Raw genomic sequence first — 23,190 nt, 5'->3', positions numbered from 1 at the left:
TTGAACAAGACCACGCTTTGTTCTGTTGAAACATGGGAACAGGAGAAGCCACGAAAGTAAAAAAACTTTCCTCTTCTATTCCATCTTCAAGTTTTTCCATTCTTAGTGTGGAGGAGATTGCAGAATGAGATAGGACAGTTCAGTTTCCAGACCTGCTGTCCTCTCAGGGTCTAGTACCATGGATCCCAATTAATGTCAGTTCTGAGCATGATTTTTTAGATGTGGGTTCTTTTCCACCTGAAACTGAATATAATGTTATATTATTTCGTATAGGTCATCTAAGCAGCTGTTGAATTGTAGAAGCTTCCAGCCACTGCTGATCTGAGTCAGGTTTGAACTGATGACCCGCCGATGAAAAGCTTGAGTCAGATTTCAGTCCCCTGAGTCATTTAGGCTGCCTGCAAATGCATAATTAACATTTAAGATGCAAGTCTTTTTTTAGTAGCAGGAGATGAGGGAAGAAGGTAGTCAATGTTTAATAATCTAAACTGTCCTGATGCAACACTGTAAAGAAAATGTCTGTGCAGCTGGGAAGCACAAAATTTGGTGTTAAAAAGAAAACACACTGAGTTACAATTTAATCAGCATTTCACTGAAATAAATGGCAACACTTCGTTCTCATTGATGGTTCAAGGACTGGGAAGGAAAGAGCAGAGTGGTAATTAGGATACTCATCTGAGTATTGGAAATATGTTCAATTCATTTACCTAAATAAGGTCCCCCATATCTTAGGAAAGGCCATGTAAACACTGATACATTCTGTGTAGGAGAATGGTGTCTCCTACCTTTTCTCCTACATAGGTGTCTCTTTTTAAAAGATTCTGAGTTCATCCAGGTGCGGAATGGTGCTTTTGGTTATAATTCTGTGGTTTTCGCAGGAGAAGAACTAGCCTTAGTCTGTTTAGGAGGAAAGATGTACTGTAGTGAATTTTGCCAATTTCCTTCCAAAATAGTGATGTTCTCTGCATTAAACAAAGTTTAGTTTCAAATTTGCAGTGATGGAATTTCCATAGCATTTTTGGGAGACTTTCTGATGGACTAACAGATTTCAGTGTTACTGGCTTTTTGCTGGTAAGCACAGTAGCTATATCTTCTCTTAATATTATCCGATGACTCCTAATTATATGCACTCAAGTTTTTGCCCTGTTTTCTTTTGATGTGTTTACATACTTCTGTATCTGCAGATTTTCGTCACAGGCCAGCAACATTTTATGGCCATTGACAGAGATAGAAAGGAGGAAGATAGTTACAATCCAGTTTTACAGGAAAAGAAATGTATAGAAACATATTAGGATAAATGAGAGGATTTTTCCATAAATGAGAGTAGATTTTCTTGGTGATACTTCTTTATCTGTGAAAGACTTACTGTTACAGTGTCCAAAACCCTGAAGATCCAGAAAGAACTCCCCTCTTTGTCAGCTTCTTTCAGACAGAATTTTTCAGGTCAAAGATGTAATTAAACTGGCATGTTCCTCCAGCAGAGCTACGATGATGTTTTTGAGTGAAGACAAGGCTGTCAAGCTGTGGTTCTCAGCTGGCAAGGTGCTGCGATACAGTGTGGAGCCTGTGCAAATAAACTCTGCTTGTTCTTACTTGATTTTATAAAGAGGCAGGTTTGCTGTCTCTCTGCAGTGTTGCTGAATTGAGAGTGCTAGGATGTGTGTTGTAAAGACATTTGAATGCTTCTGGATGGAGTCAGATGATATTATCATAACTTGGCAGCTGACAGTAGAGCTGCTGTTAGTGGGGTGGAAATATCTGCTACTTAGGAAAGAAGACAAGAAGGAATAGGAGCTCTAGGGTGGGGTAGGAATGAAAAGTTGGATCTAGTGAAACACTAGCGTTGTCCGAAAGTTTAGGAGTTGGTCTATATAAGGTTGTCTTGAAAGTGAGCCTTTTGCCTTAGTTTGTATCATTTGTGCAGGGCCTTGCCTAAGTAACAGACTAATTCCTGGTTACATGTGATGAGTAGAATAGAAAGCATGAATATAGAATCACTGGAAGTGGCTTCCTCACTACTTTGATTATTGAAAAGCCCTTTTCTAATTTTTGGCTTGAATTTATATTCTGTGTGCTTGCATTTGGTCTTATGGCACCATTGTTCATTAGCTTAAAGAATGCTCTTCCCTAAGTGATGCTTATCTCCCCTCTTATATTTAGAGAGAACCATCAAATTCCCCTCAGCCTTCATTTTGTTAAACTGAGTGAGCTGAGGATTTTTTTTTTATTATCCTCTTTCAAGGTCTCCATGCACCTTCTCAGTCTAATGCCCTTTCTGATGCTTTTCCAGCTTGAGTTCAACTTTTTAAACAAAGGTCATCATCAGCATTATAGATAATATTCCAGATAAGATTTTATTTTTCTTCCTCTCAAAAACATTATTCACTTTCTGGTCTGACAGTCTCACTGAGAATGTCAGGATTTTGCACAGGTCAGAGAGAAATCTCCCTCCTTATTAGAGCTGTAGATCTTCCCTCTTTCACTTTATCTCGTGATTTCAATTACTTTTAATAATATGCATGAACCTTTTTTTTTATGTACAGGAACAAAAGGAGGAATAGAAATATGATTTTATTAATTTGTTTGTGAAGGATCTTTCTTTCCTATCTTTTATCCTAAATGCTCTACAAGATTAAAAAGAGACATGCTAATGTTCTTTTTGTAATAAAACTGTGTATTAATTATCCATCCATGATCAATAAATAAGCAAGTAAACAGAAACTTATTAAAGAAACATTTTAAAAGAATTTCAAAGTTTTAAACACACTGAAAAAGTGTTCAGTTCAGTATTCTCTGTGTGGACAAGTGTTAAGTTTTCATAATAATCTATTTTTGGTAAAATAATTTTAGTAATAAAGCTAGTTTTAAGACATACCTGGCTTATGTGCCTAGAATTAAGAATACAGCTTTTACAGGCATGCTGTATTACTTTCAAAATGTCGCATTTTGCTATGAAAGATTAAGAAATGCAGCTCCCCACTTTGTTTCATTTTATGCCACACTGTGTTGGAATTAAATCATATGAAAGTGAGTCCAACAAAAATAACTATAATTCATAGAATCGCTTGTGATATAAGATATAGCTCTCTGAGTGACGTCCTACCTCTATTGAAATCTATGGGATTTTTCCACTGACATGATTAGGTAGATTTTCAATTTAAGTGTATCATAATCCAGTCCTATGGCTGCTTGCTGTTGAAAGCAAAGTCACTATGTATTTAATTTATTTACTGTATATTAAAAATAAATACCCGCTTCTCATTTAAATGCCTAAACAAGAAGAGTAAAGATTTACATGAAAGAGATACAAATACAAGATGAACTCTGTAGTAAAGAGGACAGTCGCACCAGGATGCACATAGAAAAATGCTGAATTGGAAAATAAAAGTGCAATTCTATGAATAACTAATATAATTTTTACTTACACAGTAAGGAAGTCTACAATAATAATAATAATAATAATTTTAAAACCCTCCAGAGGCATTGTTAATGAATTACTAACTACTCACAACAGCAGTGAAATATTTTTAATATATCTTCTTGTGAGAAGTCAGCCCCAGGTCAGACCAGCACTAAGTCTCTGTATCATTTGCACCCTTAAAGAAAGGAGTTCAGCAAAGGCTCATGCTGGCCTTCCCCAGGGAAGATAATTTCAAGCAGGGGAGAATTCTTTGCCAGAGTCACTAATAATCAGTGCTGTTGGAGATCTTGCTACAAAGCACCAAGCATGGTCAATTCACACTGATGTCAGGAGGAGCTTGAGAATAGTTACTAGGTTATGGAAGGGAAATCATGATATTTACCTGAGAAGTTGTTTTAAAAATGGTATTTACTCAAACATTAATTAGCCTCCTATTAACAAATGATTGCCTGAATATTTACAATGTTACAAAAGCCCATAAAGAGTTGGTATTTAGCTGCTAGTTGTATCTGCCATGCAAAATTTCATATTATATTAAAAGGCAAAATGCAAGAACATATTATTTTCTTCCAGATCAAGTTGCCGTATTTTCATAGTTTCTTCTTGGATGTAAAATAGACACCCAGTCCAAAAGGCTTTTGGAGGAGATGGTAAACAGTCAAATCGCTTTAGTTTTTATCTTTTTGTTTTAATTTAATATCTTGGGCACATTGCTGTGTAAATGAAAACAGCTAATATTTTAAATACATCTTTCCATTATTGGTTCAGTTGTCATCCAGTCCTGGCTTACCATATAGTCTTTGGGTAATGGCAGTGCTTGATACTTCTAGGCCACTTCAAATTGTGTTGATCTTCATGGAATACAGAAGAACAGGGCCAGAATATGTTAGGTTTTTTGTGTGTTTCAAATGTTCATAACATCTATAAGTAGGAAAGGGGTTAAAGATTATGCTAGTAGTCTGGGACATGTACTTCTGAGGGGGGCAGTGATACTTAATTCTGTCTCATTACAGTCACAGCAGTAAGAAACACATCCTGCTTGTTTTTTTTTTTTTTCTGATAGTGCCTTTAGATAAGCATTCTTCTTTCTCTTAATTATGCCATGTTTCATTATACGTTACACTTATGATGGAGAGGTCTGGATGGTAAACAATTTTAGTGGGAAAAGCTTTAGGCCCCACAAAATTAATTGGGTAAATTTAAAAAATTCCCTTAATACCATGCTGCTTCAAGAAAATTTTCAGATCATATCAACCATTCCTATGAAAGATAGAGTGAAGTGATTTCAGGTGCATTTGCAAGTGTATCCTTCTTTCTTGCCAACCAGTCTTATAATCAGTCTAGATAATCTCTGAAGTGAAGCCTAAACCACAGAATATAAGAAAGGTACCCTTCTGTTCATTCTTTGTGCTGAAGTTATCCTTTCTCTGAAAAGACCAGCATCTGGGAATCTTTAATGCTCATTAGTAGGAAAAATATTGAAGATACTCTTCACCTTCATGTCCTGACTGCAGTGGATAAAGACTAATCCTGAGATGCAAAACTGACACTGCATATTACATTGTTACACTGTACACCACCGTATACAGGTATGCTTGAAAATTGTAGTATTTAGTTCACTACTTGAAGAAAAAAAAATAGTGTCAGTAAGAAAAAGGAGAGATCAGGTAGCAATTTCTTCTATTTGTTCTTTTTTATTTTATTACTGTATGTATTTCCCCCATTCCCATTTTTCAAATACCTGTAGAAAGAAACATAGGTAGAAAAACATTAACATCATGTTCCTTCCAGGTTACACCTAGATATTTTTGAACAAGAGGTAAGGGACAAAGAGGGAGGCATCACTGATTTTTCAACAGTTAATTTAAAATAAAGCTACCCTGTATAAAGAGAAGTTCACCTCACATTTGAGAGCCATTTCTCCTAGAAATAAAATACGTCTAGGTAACAGATCATATTAAAGTACTTTTGCCTAATGAAAACCACTACTAAGGAATTTCAGACAAAGAATTGGACTAGATAGGTTATGTGGAGATGTGTAGTGTAATCTCTAATAATTGCAAGAAAGAAATGGAAAAATAATATCAAGAAATAAAAACCCAATAACCTTGCCACCTTCTAGAGGGTGTTTAAAGAAAACTCTTTGCCAAAATTTCCTGCCAAAATTTGTACAGCCAATGCAATACCACTAGCTTTCAGCAGTGGTGAAATGCTAGTGTTGTCTGAATCATCTAAATTGCTTTGCAGGAGTGATAGGAAACATACTGCTTAAGACCTTACTGGCTTTCAGCATTGGCATTGCTCTTATTGTTGGTATTAACAGATACAACTGGTTGTAGAAAACATAGCCTCGTGCAGTTTTTCAGTGTTAAAGCATTCTTGGACAAGAAAAACTGTAGTTTCTATGTAAGGAGTTCATTTAATGCATCAATCACGCCAGCTGGCCAAGAGTCAAAAAATAATGATTTTGGGGTCCTCAGTAAAATTTATTTTCAAATTAAAGGTGGCTTCAGGTGGGCTTACAGGGTTGGGGTTTTTTCCCCAATGAATAGGATGATATCAGGACACACAGGAAAACCACTAATTTAAATTAATATCACCTGAGCCACAAGGTAACAGAAAAATAGAAAATGGAATTAGTTGAACTGCATGTTCATCTAATTAATCTGATTGCTGCTTAACCAAATGGCTACTAAACTAGAAGCATCTCACTTGATGCTGAAAGAAAGCATTTACATTTATGAAAGAGATGTTTAAATAAAAATATCGGTCATAATAATCATTACCCTGTCTGCTGAGGAAGTGCACCAGGCGTTGAAAAGAAAGATTACAGTTAAAATTGTTACAAAGTAGATTAAATTTCTTAACATCTGTCACTATCAGAGATGGATGTGTGAAAGATAGCAACTGAATCGAAACCTCTGTGTTACGGACATTCTGCAATATGTCATGTCAATGGATAAAGAGCAGGGTCTAAGCAAAATATTGTACTTTATTAATTTCCAGAAGAGCAAAGGCTGTGTGTAGGAGGTGTGTGGTATCAATGAGCTGTTCTGAGTGTGGTCAGCAAAAGAATTTCTAAACAATTTTTCAGCATAGAATGACTAGTCTTGGAAATATCAACAATAGCTTGTGCTTTGATTTTTGCCTTGTGTACATAGCTATTAAAAGTTTTAGATAATTATCCTGTTAAAATGACATAGCAAACAATTGTATAGCCCACTTAAGTAAGATGAGGAATAGCTGTAGTTTACTCTAAATAGTGTAAGTTAAAGTTTAGCCTCTTCCAATTTATTCTGAGAATAACTTCAATGCCCAGGTAGTACTAGAATAAACAGCACAGAAGAGGTATATGGACAACTTGACTTCTACTGCCAAATTCCAAGATTTAATAGCAGAATTCCAGTTTGATTCCAGAGCTGAACATATACTTCCCTGGATTTCCAAACTGGGGTGATAAAAGTAAAATTTTATTTGGCAAGTTCATTACACTCTTAACTGTAAGTGATATTGTCACTGCCATTTATTTAATCTGCTGGCCTCCTATGAGATTTGATTTAGTTATTTTACATTTCACATTTGCTGTCAAGATCTTTTTGAGGAAAAAAAATTGTCTAAAAGGTGCAAATTTGAAATACTTCAACACATTCTTGTAAACAAACAGCTGTTTAAAATGTGATAAAAAATATGGTACAACCTTAGATTATCCATCTTCTCTGCTCTTATTTTTCACCTGAGCGTTATATTTTCAGATTTTTCTGCTACAACAATCTATGCATAGATTAGGTTAGACTGTTAGATTATTATTCTTTATATGAAACATCAGTAACAGTAAGGGATTGTTTTGCATTATAAAATACATACGACCTCTTTGTGATGAAAATGCAATAATGTAGAGTTGCTACACTCTTCATTGCGTCATCTTCCATGGTGGTGTTTTCCCCAGTGCCATTTTAAGCCCTGCTCTTATCCACATGAAAAGTACCTTCAGGCATTTGTACATCCTTGAAGCATCTTTATGTTTCCTCTGGTGTCTGTGGCTTGCCAAGTACTGGAAGAGTTTATAACCTGTCATTCTGGAAGATGGAAATAGCTTTGTATCTTCTTTCCCTCTGCCTTTTTTCTCTTCAATTAATTGTCAGTGAACAAAGCTAAGTGTAAAGTTGCACAAAGCACTGAATATGAGAGTGCAATTCCAACACTGGGACCTAGTATGGCAGAGGGTGTTTCTTTAGGAGTGAGCAGTCTGACCATCCACACTTGTACTTGCTTGCCACCGCCCTCAAATGAAATAGTCTGAAGAGTCTGACCAACTGATGAGTAGGCAGAGTGCCACCTGAACACATGGGCATAAGTTTGGGAAGCAAAGAAACCATGTCTGAGCACCAAATGTGTTTGCTGTATCCTGGATGGTAGACCATGGCATCCCAAACAGCTGTTCTCATTGAAGTTATGCATCAGTAGACAGGAGAATGTGAAAATGTTAATCTAGCTTTTGGCTGTGTCAGTTTAAAAATGCTTGTTTATCTGCGTAGAAACTTTGGCTCTGTTTCATTAATCACAGTGATGTACAGAGGGACATTAGACAGCCCCAGAGAACCCTCTATTATTTATCAGACTGAGAAAAATTAACATATCCAGCCAAAATAGGAACAGTTGCCTTTCTGCTGGGATGCCAGAAATGTATTGGCTTTTGCGTAATTGATAGCAGTGGCCATAGCCATTGCAGAGGTGCCTCTTTCCAATTCTGTAAAACTATTACCGGTGCCATGTCCTACTCAAAGGACACAAGGCAAAGCATCCTTTGGGCCTTCTATTGTGGCATCAAGACAAATACCTGCTTTCCAGAAGTAGTGGGCAATTTCTCTCTAGTGAAAGAAGAAAAAAGTACTGACTACTTCAGACCTTTAAAATATACTTACCAGCACTAGATTTAAAATTTTTCTTAACCAATTTTTCTTGGTAGCAAAGAGGTTTCTTCAGAAATGTGAGGTGAACCTTTGCAATTAAGTTTTTTTATGCAAGAATGGAAGATGAAATGTTTTCCAGGAGCTTGACTCCTCCCTTCTGATTCATAGGGTCCATATTCAAGTGTCAAAATCTTGTACTGAGGCCTTGTAGCCACAGGTCTGAGAAGAGGGATTTCCCAATGATATGTTGTAGCATTATACATGGAGTAGAAATTTAACCCCAGTGAACCTGTCTGTGGGCATCTTTGTACCACTGAGGCACTGAATTCAGAAGGAAAGGAGAAAACTGAGCCCCAAGCTCTGCTGTCTCATGCCTGTTTTCTTGGCCTAGTGCCAATAGCTTCCAATGCATTAAAAATAATAATAAAAATATGCTTAGTAACTGTTTGTATATAATTCCTAGATGCTTTCACTAAATCAGAAGACATGCCAAGTGCATATGCCTGTTAGCATCTCCATCCAACATAGTACTCATGGCCATTTACTGTGGGTTCTTCTCTCCTTCAACCAAGAGAGTCCAGGACAGCCAGAGAGACCGACTGCAAACAACCTGTACTTGAGCTCACAGAAGGAAAAAAACCAGCCTGACAGGAAAGGTGTTAGTCTATAGAAACAAAACCCTCTTTACATCCCTGATTTCTTTTGCTCCTTCTCCTGTGGCCTCCCTCACCTTCTTTCACTTCAGCATGTGTAGAAACACAAGACCTGGTGAGGCAACATTATACTGGTGGTCTCTCCTGAATCACAGGATCTTCAGGGGGACAGTGCTTGATCAAGGATGATTGTAAATTTTATTTTGCCTTGCAGACTGAAGAAAAGATGACTCAAAATTTATTGTAAATTAAATGAGATGGTACTATTTTTACATGTGCCCAATACTGTGCCACTTAGTTGCAAAAAAGTATTTTATTTATTTAAACTTATTTTAGCTATATGAAATAGTATAACTTTTAAACCAGAGATCTAGCCCATACTGCAATTTCTTTGTGACTGCATCTAGAACAAAATGATAAGTACCTTGATATCGTATATCCTGGCAATAACACATCTTGACTGTTTGATTCATGGTGAAAAAGCAGAGTAGGCTGTAGAAAATGGAAGCAACTTAATCTGGATCTCTTCACCAGTTAGGTAAATCTTTGTTCTGTAAGTAATTTTCTGTATGTGTAGCAGATTGTAGTTACATGTTCTAATGATATACATGTAAATGCTTCTTTGAAGTCTATTGACATTTGCTGTATTTATTTTATGCTGTTAAATTTATTTTGTTTAGTTAATGGATTATATGGTTATCTTCAATGCAGAATTCCTTAATATTGTTATAGTAGAAACTTGCCTGGATGAATGCTAAATAAGTAAGCTAACTAGGCCTTCAAAAATATTTTGGTCCCATTGAAAATAGATTTATTGATTTGTAAAAAGTCAGAGGCTTACAGTCTCATCTAATTTCCCTTACCATTTCCAAGTATCAGGAGGGCCAGGGAAGCTATAAATTTGTGGTTTACTTTCTGATAGTAAGCTTAGTCAAACAATTAAAAAATGGACAGTAAATACATTTATGAATAAATTATTTGAATTCATGCTACTGCTGTTTACTTGTTAAAGCATTGTTTCTGAATATAAAATGGTTCTTAAACAGAATATATTTGTAGTGAAAATCCAATGTTTGTTATTTTCCTGCAAAAGATGTGGCAGCCAGTCAGGGAGTAGATACTTTATAGATACTAATTACATTTGTGTAATTCCTTCAGGGAAAATGCAGATCACATGACTGGTGATGGCTACACATAGTAGCTTTCTAAGAATACTTTGCTTTTTTTTTTCCCAAGTAAAACGTTATCCTGGTGTTTTATGTTGTATTTATTGGTTCCCTTGTTGATTAGAAGTGCGTAGTTCCTGTTTAATGTCATTTTCTTCAAGCTTTTATATACTGGTTATCATTCATACCGTGTGGCAAACAAAAACAAGCAAACCCTTTTTTCAAATGCTAATATACTTTTGTGTGCTCCAAGCTTCCCAGGGTATTCTGAAACCAAAGAGAGAGGCTGAAAGTGAAAAGGAGTGAACAGCCTGATAATGATAGGCATCCTTACAGCTCAGAGGTAGCATCCACATCTTTTCTCCCTTGAAACTTGAATAGCAAGCTTTCAAAACTCAATTTCCTTCCAGAGAGGTTTTCATTCAGCTAGCAATCCACTGTGCTTTTTGAGTTAATATGGTCCATTGGAATCTACATGAGATTGCCACCTCTTCCATATATATTTATTGTGTAGAGAATAGATTTGCACTGTCTGAGCAAGGAGATACTGGGTCACTTGAGTTAGGATAGGATATATGGGTTTTTTCATATATGTATGTAACATTTAGCCTGGGATTTAGGTCTTAACACATTAGGTGTTAGGTCTTAACACATTTTAGAAGTTTGTTATTTATCCAAGCTATAAGTTCTCTCTGTAGTCACTGAAGAGAGATAAGCACTTACAGAAGGTAATTAATACCACCTTAACATAAATGTCTAAGATGGCATGCTTGACTCTGGAGGTCTTTCTCTCTTTCTCCCTCTACCCCTCTCTGTTAACTTTAGAGGGTAACTGCAAAACTAGCTTAAATCAGGTTCCTAACTTTTAGACAGATGAAATTAGGTGACATGTAGCTTTAGAGAACTTAGTATTTGATACGTATATCATCCATCATGTCTTCAGTTACAGTGTCTTGGTATCAACTGAATAGAAATCTTTGCTCTTTCCTGAAGTTACATCAGATTTTTGCTATAACTTTTAAGTATTCCTTCCTCCCTTGAGCATCTCCTTTTATTTAAGATCACCCACCATGCTGCTATATTTCATTTAATTGCCTTATTCTGGTATGGACATATTGACATCAACAACATTTGCTCCACTATTCAAATTTGCATAATGATGCATGCATGAGATTTGTAAGGCTATTATGCAATAATAAGCTATATATTTCCATAATTATGTCATAAGCAATTCTGCCATGAGCAGTGTCAGTGAAGTCAAATAGGAATGACATTACAGTCATAAAAAACATGAGAAAAACACTTGTCTGCAATAATATTAGTAATGACCTTACAGCTTCTGGTGCCCCAAGTGAAACTAGGTCTGAAAACTACACGGTTTGACAAGTGGGTATATTTATAAGAGGATTTAGTGAAGTCAAAGTTTTTGATTGCAACTTTTCCATAGACACAGTTACCACAAGGGTTCATCCTTTTGTCGGTGTTATAAAAAACATGCATAAGAAAATCGGAGGAAGCTGGATATTTCTGTGATAAATTTCAGTCAGTCCAGATCATAGTATCCTGAACTGTTGTGAGGAAGGTGGGATGAAAATTCAAATTTGAAAGTGAATTTTTCAGTTGAATCTTATGTCTCTAACTGATATTTGAAACAGTACCTGTCTCCCTTCCTCTTCCATTTTTGCACCCTTGGCTGCTTTACGGAAGGCCATTTAGAGAATGGGGATGAATTCTTTGATATAGACCCATTTGTAATTTAAAAAGTTCTACATGCCTTACTGCCAGGCTTGTATGTATTTTTCTTTTCTTGGATTACTAGGATGCTCCCTTCTTTAGCGCAAAAGTTGGCTTTAATGAGACAAATCAGAATGTCAATTTTATTCTTTTTCTTTTTATGGTTTTCTTTTTTAGCATTTGTTATAAACATCAATAAGAGATTAGTGATGAGTGAAGTATGAAAATTATGTACACATTTTTAAAAATAGAAACGTGGAAGCTCTGCCAGCAGTCAGCAGTTTTTAGAGAGTGAAGCTGAAGGGAGCAGCAAGTTTTCAGTAAGAGTAAATGAACAATCAGATGACCTGCACATCTGATTGCTTCTTCCACATGGGTCATGCAGACAGTTTATTTCAAATATTGTTACCATATCACATCATTGCCTGTGCAAGTATGCTTTATGATTTTTTTAAATTTTTCTATAGCATTTTGATTATGCTTCTGTACTTTATTTTGGTGTTTACCAAGAATGATAACTTGTAGTCATGAATCAGTAGTATTTGGGGGTCATTTTAAGATACTAAAATATTATGTAATGCAGGAAACTAGAAAATAATTTGTAGTCAAAATTATCTTAATCGTATGTGTTCATTTACTTGGCTGTAAATTATTACCCTGGTTTTGAATCTTGTGCTTTATTTTCATCTTTAATATACCATTTTCGATTACTGAATTATCATTTAGATATTTTAACAATGACATTCCCAGAATTGTTACCATGAAAAGTAAGTGTGATAGAGCACACACTAGTCTGATGTTATTGAAAAAGTCAGTTATGTCAATGCTGCTTGTGAAGAGATGTTCCTGTTTAAAGAATTAAGAAGTCTTAGTGAAATCTGCTGAACTTTTTTATCAACCACTTTTAATTTATTCTAAACCAAGACATAATAAACATATACAATATAATAAAAGGACCAGGACAGTCCTTTTGAGATTATAAATGCACATGCTTAGAGATGTCCATGTTGGACAATAATGAGAATTAACAGATCTGGGTGTGTTCAAACGGGCATTTAATCTGAACAGAAACCAAATCGTTCCTAGAACTGATCATGTAGGTTTTTGCCCTATTATAGTTATTTATTACTACATATGAAATCTGTTATACTGATGGAAAAAAAGCAATTCAGCCACACACTTCTATCTCTGTTGACTGATTTTGCCTGTAAGGAGCAAACTACGTATATAAAGAAATTACAAATTGAAACTAAGTGCACATCTTTCTCAATCTTCCAATAAAAGCTTTTTGAACCAAGGGCACAAACTGCCTGACCAGTGAGCCGTGTGATAAAGCACAAACAGTGCAGGAAATGAAAACCCTAGGAGTAGCAGATGATGTGGGCAGGAGGCACAGGTATTTCACTCAACTCTATCTGGTTCACTCCCCAGGCTCTCAAAGAAAACTTAAACATTATTTACTCAACCATGTGCTAGTTAAAACCAATATCTCTAGACCATCTGTTCAGGAAGATGACCTCATGCAACTTTCTGCCCCAACACTTCGTCAGTGTAATTCTGACTAATCAATCTCTGCTTGATCACATTGTCTTAGAGTTTTCCTTACCTATAGAAAAGAAAAAGGTAGATTTAGATTTAGCTGGATATTTCAGCATCATTTTGTGAAACAGAGTAAGACCCTTACTTGTTACAAAGTAACCTGTCTCTGCTGGATCATGGGAGTTTCTCTGATACATGCCAGATGAAGGGCTTGGCAATGTATATTCAATACCTCAAGCCTATAATTATAGTCTTTCACTATGAAATGTGTTCCTTTTCAGGATACTTTTCAGACATTTCAGCATTTTTTGGATCTTCAGACTTTTCTCATAGCTAACTATTCTCATCCAATTAAGTATTCATATTAAAATGGGATTGCTTTTATAAGAAAATATTGTGGTGCAGTAAAATGGCTGGAATACTTCCAAACAGTATTAACCTTTCAATGTGAAGTGCAGTTGTGCGTCATGGACCTTATATGTTAAAGTGGCTGTTGGTTATAATAAAAGAATCTTGCAAATAAATAAATAAAGCACGAAGTAGCAAAACAGTTCAGTGTCTCAGCATAGGAGTTTCTGAATGGAAAGAAGTGTGAAGAATGAGCAATGGTCTTTCAAATTCAGTGTGTGAGCGCTTGGTTTCCAGGAGTTTAGCACCAAAATGGGTGCCTGATGAGCACCTAGAACTGAGTCAGGAGTTTTAATCAATTCTACCTCATCTGTTCAAGGTAGTGTTGGGTATTTAATCTGTATTCATAGTCAATATCCAAACTGATGATAATATATTTTTTTAATTTGTCTTTTTTCCAGATTTTTATATTGTGCTTGTTCAGTCAGATCCAGTTTACATGTGCATACCTTAATCCTACTTCAATGGTGAGCAGAATTTGATTCAATGTTCCCCTTGAAACGTTGTGAAAGCCTGGTCAGACATTCTAGCACTGAATATGGTTTTACAGGGCTTTTTCACATGTCCCTGTCACTTCTGTTTATTCATTCACACCTTTGCTGCTTTCTGATATAGTTCCTGTTTGTTGCCAGGCAACTGTAGCTGTATTATGCAGGGTTCTGCAGTACACCCAGAACTCAATTGAAGTGCACCATAAAAAGCAATAACTGATGTTAGGCTGTACTTTTTTTTTTTTTAATCACACCATAACTTTGTTTTCCAACTGTTTGTTTCTAACTAAGTGGTGTTTATCTGAAGGATGAAGTCTTTCTGGGTATGTAGTCAACAGAAGAATAAGATTGATCAGGAATGCAATGAAACAGGGAAAAAATTTGAAAGGCATATTTATGTTTTTTTCCTGAATCTTTCGAAATACCTTTGGGGTGTGCCATGGCTCTTTTGAGGCATCGCTGTTATGACATGTGTTATCATGCTTCTCAGTTTAAGTATGTTACATCAGATTGCTAGCGAGCATCAGCACTATCCAGAAACAGGCAGAAATACTAGGTGGTTGATTAATCTCTTTTTATTTAGATGGTTGTAAAACCTCCAGGCACAGAGATTCTCTGTGTGTATGTGTTTTTATAGCACAGTGATATGTGGAGCTGGTGGCTACTGCTGTTCTATGCATTAGAGCTATAAACTTCTTTAATGAATTTGGACAGGAGATTGCAGGGAAAATATTTCTTATAAGATCCTGAAAAGTCTCTCTAAAAAGATAAATAAGGAAGGAAATTTACAGTTGCTGTGAATGAATACATGTCTAATGCTGAGGAGGATAAATCTCACACAAGGGAATTCATTTGCATACTATTAAAGTTAACATGTTAATATCAAAGCATTAAAATATGTAAATAGCATAAGCATGCACAAAATCCTAATTACTGCTTTACATTATCAACTCATTTACTCTTTATGATATTTTATGACTATTCAGCTGTGTCAGCAAGCAATTACAAAAACCTACTACAACTTGATGATAATGCATTTCTGTAAATTTCCTTTTTTTCTAAAAAACATTCTTCCAGTGCTAATAGAGAATGATGTAGAAAAGAATCATGTTGCTGAATGTCCTTTTTGAATGAACAACATATGCTTTGAGTTGCTAGCGGTTCAGTGGTCTGTCTTTTATCCTGCTTACCAAAAAAAGACAGATTTATATGCAAGCTAATAAGAGCTGACATTCCTTACACTGTCTGCTACAGTTACAGTACAGATTTAATCCATTGCAGGTGTTATATCATTACAAAAAAGCCAGAGGCATATGACCATTGAGTAAAAACTTAACAGTTATTATCATAGAAAAAGACGCTTCGTTTTATGAAGCATTGTACCTTTTCAGTCATAAAGTCTTTCCAGCAGGGAAGAAATTTGTCATAAAATCTGTACTGCCAACCTGTAATAAGACAGTCTCTTTTTCCCCCCAGTAACTTTAAACAGTTATTGAAATCAGAAAGCAGTGATGTGATATTTCTTGATTTCACTAAAAATGTCTGTGTTTTGATCACATTTTATTAATCTCAAACAGTTGCTTTAAATTAAATGCAAATTTATTTGGGGATGTAACACTGCTATTGTGATGAGTCTCTTGATTTATGAGAAGAAACATTTCATGTCACAGCAGCTTGAGACATACCAGAGTGTGTTATGTCTGTGTCTTTAGTGGACTTAAAGAGCTGTTGTATAGAAAAAACTAAATGTGGGGGCAGTTCCTAGACTATTTTTATAGAAAACTTTACTGTTACAATCAGAGTTTTATATGTGTTAGAAAACTGGGCTGAACCCTTAGTTTCAAAAATTTACTTTGAATTTAATTTAGTTGGAAAAAAACCCCCAGTTTTTAAAAAGGAGTCCTGAAATTATTTTAATTATTACTTGTTTATAGAGGACTTATGTAAACTGTTCAGTTCTTTTTGCTGTCCTGTAAGTAAACATGAAGGGAGCCAAATTGTGGAGGGTTGGAGCTATAATCTGAGCCTATGCTGTTGCTGAGAAACTGATGTGATAAAGAGAATAAAGGGAGCTAAGAGACTGACAGAAACAACTTCTGTTAAAGAGGAAGTTAAAGACAAAAGGCTCATACAAAACTATTTTAAGCCAAGGGCAGATGACACAGGATTCAGAATTTAATGAGCCTTAAATGCCATAGAATGTGCCAGATGTACAGTTATAGCATAAAGTCTCTGCACAGTTGCATACCTTCCCAAAACATTTTTTAAAGGCCACTCAAAGCTCACACACTCATAAATTCAGCCATAAGATGCTCAGAAATAAAGCCCAAACCATTTCAGGTGGTTGCCATCACCTATTCCAGGTTAGATTTCATTTTAACTGTGAGAGTTTGAAGCTCAGTTTTCCTAATGCCACAGATTACTTCCACAGAAGCAACATTTTGCATCCTCTCACTGCTCACTTGCATGATAGAAGTGGGTGTAAGTTCTTAAGTGGCACCCAGCAGTAGGCTGAGTCCCTGTGCACTACGCAAACGTGCATCTCCACGGTGCGTCTTGGAAATTTGCTTTCCAGTCAGTGACTGCTTCTCGCCTGTGCTCGCTTTTTTTGCTCTTCTGAACTTGCTGACTTCCTATACAGAGATTTTGGTCAATCACAGTTCCCACTGATGTGTTATTTTAGTTTCTATGTATGTGTTAGGCCTGCATTCAGATCTCCTTCAAGTAACAGTTATATGCCAATTTTGTGCTTAAGTGCAAGAGTTGGGACTGATTTAGACTGCTTCCTATCAGGTTTGGTTGACATTGCATGCCAGTGCAGGTGGTAGAGAGAGATAGGTACTATATTCAGATCACTCATTGTTTGGAATGGAATCATACCCTATTATCTCAGTTAACTGTCTGAGTTGTTCTTTTAAATTTATGTTGTGTAGGAGACAACAATATCCATCCTGTTTCTGATAGCACTAGTCCAAACAATGCTTATTCCTACTTTAGATAATCTGAAAATACTTGCTTTGAGGTATACCATGTATAAGTGTACAAAACTATTTTTCAAAGAATGTTATTTCAGTGGAATGAAATTATCTGCTTGTCACTACAGGCTGAGCTTGACAAGCCATTTCAGCTGCAATGAGAAAGAAAATAAAATTCAGAAATACTGAAACTTTCTTGCAGTATTTTTAAAACATTTTTATTTTAAAATTCAAAATCACTTTTCCGATTCAAAATTGATCCAATTTACAGAATAGGTGTAGGAAAATTAAAACAAAAAGCCATTTCAATTCAGGGCAAAGAAAATATTTCTGATAATCAGAATTTATTTTCCATTTTGTGATTCAATGACTAAACCAAAATGTACAGCATCTGCTCAGCTTTTCTGTGCCTCTACTTTTTACATTTTGCCTTGCAGTAATACCCTGATGTCATCTAGTCTGAAATGTATGTTGTAGCCAAATAAAATGATTGCATACCTTTGCGACAGAATATAAATAACAGTAATAGTTAAGGTTCTGCTTTTACTAGCTGTAGACTAAGGGGTTCCTAATTACATCACACTACTTTACAAAAATATCTTATGGGACAGACTGGCTTACTGTTGCTGGAGACAGCATGCTCTGTGGTGTCCCTACTTACACTGCAAAAAGGAGCCATGAATGCTCCCTCAGATCCATATGGCAGCACGTGCGTGGCAGGAGCCATGGGGCCTGAGAAGGCCCAGTGCCAGCTGGTCATGCCCTGCTGGAGTAATGGACCGCTGCTGGTCATCCTGGCTTGCCCTCAGCCTTGCACTAGATCTGTATCTTATGTTTTTCTTTGACATGTGCAGCAGGGAGAAAATACTTGTCAGATTGTCTCTCTGTTATATCACTGTGCATGCTAGAGAGCAAGCGGAGTATAGCCTCTGTATAAAAGTTATTTATAATGGAAATAATATTTTTTTTGTGGATTATATGATAATTTTTGATATTGTACTTCAGGAGTGGAATAGAAGCTCATTAGTAAATTCAGAAAAATATATGTTTCAGCATGAGAAATCCTTCACTTTCTTACTTTAAAATGAGGAGCATATCAGTTTCTCTATTTGTATTCTTTTCTCCCATCTTCTTTTACTCAATATACATATATTAATTTTTTTTTTTTTACACAGACCTTTCTTCTCTCCCTTTTAGAAAAACGTATTCTTAAATAGAAAGCTAGTTTTGCATGTCTGCACTTTGCCGTTATTTTGTGGGGTCTTATTTTTCTGTAGTGGTAGCCAGATGGAAGATGCGCGACTTCTGCTGTAGACTACTAATACATATGAGATGCTGCCAAACGACAAAACTCTGGAAACTGGAAAAAAAGACAGCTCACAATCTCTCCTTAAGTCATGCAGTTATTAAAACAAAGATTCTCCACAATTATATAAACTATGGGCAGGGTTTGAATCTTTACTGGAACTTTTTTGGCTTTTTTTACCTCACATCAAAATCTTGTATTAACTAACAACTACAAATCTATGTACAGTTAGATGTGTAGGACCCTGAAATTCTGCATATTTTTTCAATGGGATATCAGCTGAGTTTATGGAAAGGGAAAGCAGGTGCCTTAACTTTTTTAGTGTTTGATATCTGCAATGCACTATGCTGATAGCAACTAATTAATTACCTATTTCTGAGATTAGGTGAGGAATTTTATTCATCTGCAATGGATATAGGCCATAGAAGAATGGAGAGAGCTGACTAAAGCTATACAACGATTCTATGATACAATAAAGATTAAATTTTCAAGGACTTTGTCTCCAGTTCTGTGAGAAACTTGAGCACATTCTAAACTTTAAGTATTTACTTATGTCATTCCCTGTTCAGTAGGCCGTGAAATCGTGTACCTGTGGGCAGTATGTATCCGATCATACTGTGTCTGCAAAAAAAAAAAAAACACCACACTTCTAAAAGCAAGCCAAGGTAAAAACTTCAGAATTGTTGTTGTACTAGATGTATTTGAAACAAATCGCCTTTGACGTTACTTCATTTTTTTGACCTTGATAGAATTCTTGCTTACAACTCAAAAATAGGCGCACTGTGAACTGCATTTCTGTCTTTACCTCAGAGAATCTCTCTGTGGGCTTACCTGAATTCAGCTCAAAGTCTTGATCTGAATGGATTGTAACACAAATAAATGCAATTAAATTTAAAATGAGTTGATCTTTAGTAATAAATTAGCATCTTCTCTTGATATTAGTGGCTGAAGTATTGCACATAAGTTAGTACATAATGTTTATTTGTAGAAAATGAAAATAACTTCTGTACCACATAGCTAAATGGTTGCCAGATATGGGTTCCTGTGCATGACCGGGTTATTGCTCCAAATTTTTTTGGCCAGTAAAATAGAAAACCAGATTATGAAATTAATTTAACTGAAACTGAATAAAGAAACAGAAAATATATTTTTAATCTCTAAAATACCAAAAATACATTATTATTATTATTATTAGTTAGTGTGTTTGTGTTATTCCAAGAAGTGAATTGAAATTTGAATGCTTAGTTCTGTCACGGTATACCCTGAGATTTTGAAGGCAATTCTCTATTGGCTTCGTGATATTTGTTTAGTGATATTACCATGTGCTTGAGAAGAGTGACAAACACAGGAGGGATTTTAATATTTGTATGACTTAGGCTTACTATGTGGTGTTTATCTTTTTTTCTTAAGCTCAAGATGCTGAAAAAAAATGTCTCTTGCTGTTGTGAAGTCCTGCCAGAGCTCAGGCATTGGCAGTAGGATATTACCTTGGCTGCTTCCAAATGGCTATTGACATTAATCCATTGCCAAATACATATAAATACCTCCTTACAGATAAAAACAGATCAGGCGGTATGAACAAGGATGCAGATAACACATCAACAGGTGAAAATATTAAAAAAAAATTAGACAGGCTGAGTTACTATCCTCATTTGAGTTATTTATTCTCTATTTGTTCTGCGGACAATTTGCCACTCGTTACTGCAGATATGGGAGGAGTTGACCAAAGTGTGTGTGTGGTGATACTATTGAGATGTACTTTGTACCTCACTGGATAAAATTTGTGTTTAATGATATATAACTGGCGAGATTCTCAGCTCAGTATAAGTCAGTATGACTTCATAATCTTTAGTAGTTTAAGTGGCCAATCAAATATCTTAGCTATTGTTGTAGCTTACTCTTCTGTATGTGATAAATTGTGTACCAGAACTTAACATTTTGATGCACATGGTTGGTTTTTTCCCTGCAAAATTCAAAGATCTTCCCTAAGTATAGCCTTAAAAGCTGTATTCTTCTAAAAGTCGTCTTCTCTGTGTCATTACAACTTGATTAAAAAATAACTGAGGTAACTGTATCTGCGAAGAACTAGTTCAAATCCTTTTATGGAATTTTTTGAAGTATAGTATAACTTCGTATTTGAGGGGCCTGTGTACACTTGGAGGCCGGTCACAGACTTCTGATGAGCTTCTACTGTAATTTGGGTCATTCAGTAGTGCATTTATGAATTAGTTGTAATATGCTTTCACTTATAACTTGTGAGAGAGGATAAGGCTAATTCTATCAAAAATATATGTAATAAACCTGGGGGAAAAATCAACATAAAATATTGCATCACATTGTTTCATGTCTATTTTGAGACATGAGAATCTTACCTTGATGAGCGTGGTGTTAATGGACATATGAAATCCTTTCCAGTTAAAATGTCAGAAGAACTTTAGGTCTGCCAGTGAAGCAAGCTTGCATAAGGTCCAGTTGTATCGTGTTCTTAAAGCTAATTGAAATGCTTCAAAATGGTGAATTAAACATGGACCTTTAGAAATTTTGTAAAAACACGCTGAAATATAATTTGGAATGTATTTCCTCACTTTGCTGTAGGAGTGTAAAGCTTTATGAAGATTCGTAATCATAAAAACATAACCAATGTTCATGAAAATTCTCACAGACCTACTCTGTGATGATTTTATCCTATTCTAAATTACTTTCTCCCATAACTCATAATTTATTTCAGTTCAAAGAGAACTAAATTACAATTAATATCCTCTGTCTACCCTAAAGTGTAGAATTTTTATGCCCCCAGGCAACAGGATCCTGAATGTTGAATTCCGTCAGTGCTCAGGAGCAGGATTTCTGACTTACTGATGGTACATCAATAGCACCAATTCTTTAATAGGAGTTACAAAAAGCTATTAAACTTGGCTTGTATTTTTTAAGTGTGCTAAACCTATAGTCATGTACAGATTATAAATATTACATCTTTTTCGTAGTTAATGCAGTAAAAATGCTCAAATACCAATTTTTTCAAAAACCCTGGGACTTGATGGCTCATAGCCTATACCTAGTTTGATTGTTTGATGCATGAGCATCGAACTGGATGGCCTTAGGAGCAAAGTCACCAGCTTCCTTCTTTCTCTGTGTGCTTCCATCCCGAGGCCAAATAGTGCAGGCCTGATTTTTTGACCCAGCATGGCAAAGGGTTTTCTGTTTCTGGGAACCTGCAAATATTTTTGCCAGTCTAGAAATAGTCAGAAACATCTACTTCTTTTGATAGTCTGTGACTTTAACTAGATCTGAGGGTGCTCAGATCTTCTTATAAACAAACTTTGGGTTTTGTATATCAGATTTAGTTTAACTGGGGCCATTGGTTGCTGTATTGCTGAAAAAGCAATGTTTTTTAAAACACTGATGCTAGCAGCAGCAGCAACACAGAAATAAATGCAGTCAGACATGATCATTGTTAACTTGCCTGTTTTGCTGTTGGTTTTAGAACAGCATTCTGTATGAAAATGCAGTCTTTACTACTAAAACATGAACTTTTTTTATGGTGAAAAGCCAAAGTATCTGTAAAAACCTTTCATATTAATCAAACTGCAATGAATCCTGGTAAAATTTGTGATATGGTTTTTTGAATTCTGGATTTGAATATCCACATTAAAAGTTATTATTACTTGTCACGCTATAATAGACTAAATAAACTTCGTGAGTATGGGCTGTGTTATCTGTTTTTAAAACGAACCTGGAAAGTCTGTTACCTAAATGTGCAAGTAATCCTTTTGTGACAGAAACTGTTACTTAAGATCACCCAAGGGGGAAAAAAAAATAATCAGAGACTGTTTTTACCCACACTTCATCTTTGCTCACTTTGTATACCTCTGCTGGGTCTTTCTTACCCTTCCTTCCCACAGTTTCAACAGATCTTTGTTATTGGCAGATTTAGTTAGAAGAGGGTCTCTGATCATAGATCCATATATCACTGGACGAGTTGTAGATGACCTGAGGAACTATGCGGTAGGAAAAATGTCTGGAACTATACAAGTAGTTGTGTTTAGTACTCTGTTGGCATACTGTCTATTGACTTGTACTGCAAGCAGCTTGCCAGGAGCTGAAGGGGATGATCCTTTACTAATTTTTAGAAAATTTTTCATACAATTCATCTCAAATTATTAGTAAAACAAGAAAAATTGCTAAGAATTAAATAAGTAATGAGAAATTGTATAACATAAACAAAGTTAGAAAACATTAAAATTCTTGAAAGAGAAGAAAAATGTTTTTCTTTGATTTACTACAGAAGTATAAACAGATGTGGTAGTCCTAATGGCCTTCTGTAGAACATAAAAACTAAAATGCCTTTTGTTCTGACAGTTTTTAAAGTATTGTGAACTGTGGTTAGGGATATCAAGAAGTAGATGAAAGAACAACTTCAGCTACAGGTGGTTTAGAGAACAATTCCAATGCAACTGTGTACTGTCTTACATTATATATTCTAAAACTTTACTGACTCGATTTATTAATAATTATATCTCACTGTATTCACGTTTATGCTCCCCAAAGAAAGAATCATGTTCCCTTGCATCAATGAATGTTTAAACA

This window comes from Gavia stellata, chromosome 15 (genome assembly GCF_030936135.1).
Source record: "Gavia stellata isolate bGavSte3 chromosome 15, bGavSte3.hap2, whole genome shotgun sequence".
Taxonomy (NCBI): domain Eukaryota; kingdom Metazoa; phylum Chordata; class Aves; order Gaviiformes; family Gaviidae; genus Gavia; species Gavia stellata.
Note: the sequence above shows the minus strand (reverse complement) of the source record.